Consider the following 3,579-nt stretch of genomic DNA (forward strand, 5'->3'; position numbering starts at 1 on the left):
CGTTGAGTACGGAGAATGCGAGCCTTGATTGGTGGGGGAATGGAGGGGAGCACTGCGATCTTGCTAATTGTCCGACCGCTAAAGGGATTAGCGTTGATGGGTGTCCTGTTCTATGATTCTTGTTTAGAGTTTTTTTTTTTATATAAAAAAAAAGGTTTTTTAATTGGCACTTAGGAAAATTTTTAGGTGCAGAAATAAAATTGTGTATAGTTTGTGGGGGCAAATAGGAATTATTATCTGTAACTTGTTTATTTGATGGTTCGTATATGAAGTTGAAAACAATCTTCCTCTTCTTTCTTTTTTCCTTTCCCTTTTGTATCGTATTATTACTATGGCTAACTGGCTTTTAATTTCTGTTTACAAAATCTTTTAATTGTGGGACCTATTAAAACAAATCAATAATAGAAGAACTTTTCTAAATAAACATATTCATATTTTTTTTTTCTAAAAATAGACTCTCTTGAGTTTTATTTACAAAAATAGACTCATTTTATCTTAATCTGGTTTCTAAATAGTCGGGGTTGGCAACCCTGACTATTTAGAAACTGGTTTAAGACAACGTGAGTCGATTTTTGTAAAAAAACTCAAATGAGTCTATTTTTAGAAAAAAAAATTATGAATGGGTTTGTTTAGAAAATTTCTTCATCAATAATGGTGGAAGCGCATTCTCTACGATCAAGATGGTAGAGAATATGCACTTGAGACAAAAAAAGATGGCAGAGAATATGTGTTGGTTGTTTTGTTGGCCCAATAAGTTGGCCCGTTACTCTAAATGCCCAGCTCCCCCACTTGTGCCCTAGCCCCTCTATTTTCTTCACCTACCCGATGGTTCTCACCTCCTCCTAAGTCTTCGTGATCTGATGGCCGCCGCTTGCTCCCATCCGTAGGTCGGCTCCCTCCTTCGTTTTCTTCCCTAGCTCCTCTCCCGTGTCGGCTGCCCCCTTCCCTATATATGGGTAATGGGTTGGTAGTAGCTCGGAAGAGGGATGAAGAAGAAGAAGAGATGGTGAGGTGAAGATCTGAGCTTGAGCTCTCCTCTGCTATGTGCGATTCCCCATCCCTTTCTGTGAATCTTGTGTGCTAGGAAAACAACATAGGGTTGTAGAGATCAGTGAGCTTTCCCCTTTTGGTCCTTGGTGGTGCACTGTGAAGGAAGAACAGGACCGGTTGAGCAGGTTTCTGAGCCAAACGACAACGCAGATCCTCAACAGTGGTATCAGAGCCTTCGGTGACTCGTCGTCGCTCAAGCAAGGGTAAGGTCGAAACCCTCCCCTAGGGTTTCGCTCAGGTGAGGTGACGGATATCTGTTTCTGTAGTTATTAGCTTGATCTTGTCTGCATCGCCATCTTTGAAGTTCCTGTGCATTCAATCTGATTAATCTCTGGCTTTGTTGAAAAATTACAGTAAATCTTTGGGAAAATTTTTGGGTCTGTTAATTTTTTTTAAGAAATTAAAATACTGTTTTTTGGGAGTGCTCGTGTGAAAGATCAAAGAGATTGAAACAAGAACTTTGTTGCTCGTGTGAAAGATCAAAGAGATTGAAACAAGAACTTTGTGTTCATCGTTCTTCTCATTTGTTCGTGCTAGTTGCTTCACACGTTTCGAGCCGGATAATTACCAAAATCGTGCTATTTTTTGCTGTTTGTTTTTCTGTGTGAAAAATGTCCGCTGTTAATCAATATAGTATGATTCAATATGGTATGACTCCGTTCAACGGAAAATCTGATTTTAGCATTTGGAAACAAAAAATAAAATGCATCTTAATTCAACAGAAGTCCGTTAGGGCTGTTGGTCAGACTTATTTAACCTTTGACACTGAAAATAAACGGGCGGAAATGAACGAAAATGCTTGTTCCACAATTTATTTGAACTTATCTGACTCTGTGATTAGAAAAGTTGGAATTTTGGACTGTGCTAAAACTCTTTGGGATAAACTTGAAGAACTCTATACTGAAACCTCTTTGCCCAGTAAAATGTTTTTGCTTGAAAATTTTTTCAAATTTAGATTGGATATGTCTAAGGACATTGAGGAGAACCTAGATGTTTTCACAAAACTTATTTCAGATATTAAGTTAACTGGTGATAAACATATAGATGATTATACTCCTATTGCCCTTCTAAATGCTATTCCTGACTCATATAATGATGTGAAATCTGCTATTAAATATGGTAGAGATGAGGTTACCCTTGATGTTGTGGCCAATGGTCTTAAGAGTAAGGAATTAGTGATGCGGCATAAACATGTACCAAAAAGGTTGCAAGTGCACAACCGTGTCAAGTTATAGTATTTAAGATATCGATCCCACGAGGAAGGTGTTTTGTAGGAGAAAATATAAAATCGGTTCTTATGTTGTGACAAATAGGAGTGATGAGTAAATGTGATTGTGGAGAGATTGAGAGAGTGAAAATGGTGTGTGAATAGGTGCAAAGTGTAAGTGAGAGTGGATTTGAGTATGATCAATAAGGTGAGAAGGAAAAATGAATAAAATCAAGAAACAAATAAAAAATTCAAGAATGAAGAACAAAATTCTAGAATAAAAGAAAATGCAAGAAATTAAAGATGGTGGATTCAATTATAGATATGGATAATCTAAAATTGAACCCACTTCTTAGAAAATGGTGATTCCCTAGAGGGTTCTAGCCTAAAGGCGAATCAAACAAAATAAAAATAAACAAAAAGAAAAACTAAACCCAAGAGGGTTCTAGCCTCAAGGTGATTAGTGTAAGAAATTAAAATCTAACTACAAAATAAATTGCAAAATCTAAACTACAAAATAAAATTACAAGAATTAAATGTAAGAAAATAAATCTATTCTATAAGCATGAAATAAATCTAAGGCAAGAGGGTTCTAGCCTCTTGGCTATTTAACAAGAAAATAAAATCTAAACTACAAGCATGGAATTAAATCTACATTAATAAGCAATAAAAGAGAAAAAGAAAGAAATACAAACCTTCAAATAATTCTCCATCTTCATCTTCATCTTCATCATCCAACAAAGAGAAGAAGAGAAAAATTTAAAGTGGTGAAAAAATTATTATTATTAATTGCAACTAAAGTTACAATTTTTGAAAGGCCTTCTCAATTAAGAGTAGCCCTCCTCTCCAAAAGGAGTTTACAAAATTTTCACCCTCTAACCCCTCACTCTCTACCCCTATTTATAGTAATCTTCAATGAATATGAGCCATTGGATTTGTCTTGAGCCCCAAACAACAATCTCCACCTTTGAATTTGCTTTTTGTTCTTCTCTAGCCCAACATCCATATGATTTTCAAAAGAAAATGAAAGTCCAAATATTTGATGCAGGTCCGGCCCATTCATATCATTTGATTTTTAAAATATGCAGCATAGTCCATTTGAGAAAATGATTCATGTAAGCAAGCTTGGCCCAATGACATTTCTTTGATTTTGAACATTTACAACACAAAGCCCATAAGCAAATCTGGCCCAATGACCTTTTGATTTTGCAGCACAAAGTCCGGTTGCATTTGATGAAGTTTTGATTTTAAAAATTCTGACTCTGTGATTAGAAAAGTTGGAATTTTGGACTGTGCTAAAACTCTTTGGGATAAACTTGAAG

The sequence above is a fragment of the Asparagus officinalis genome, chromosome 10 (assembly GCF_001876935.1).
Source record: "Asparagus officinalis chromosome 10, Aspof.V1, whole genome shotgun sequence".
Classification (NCBI taxonomy): domain Eukaryota; kingdom Viridiplantae; phylum Streptophyta; class Magnoliopsida; order Asparagales; family Asparagaceae; genus Asparagus; species Asparagus officinalis.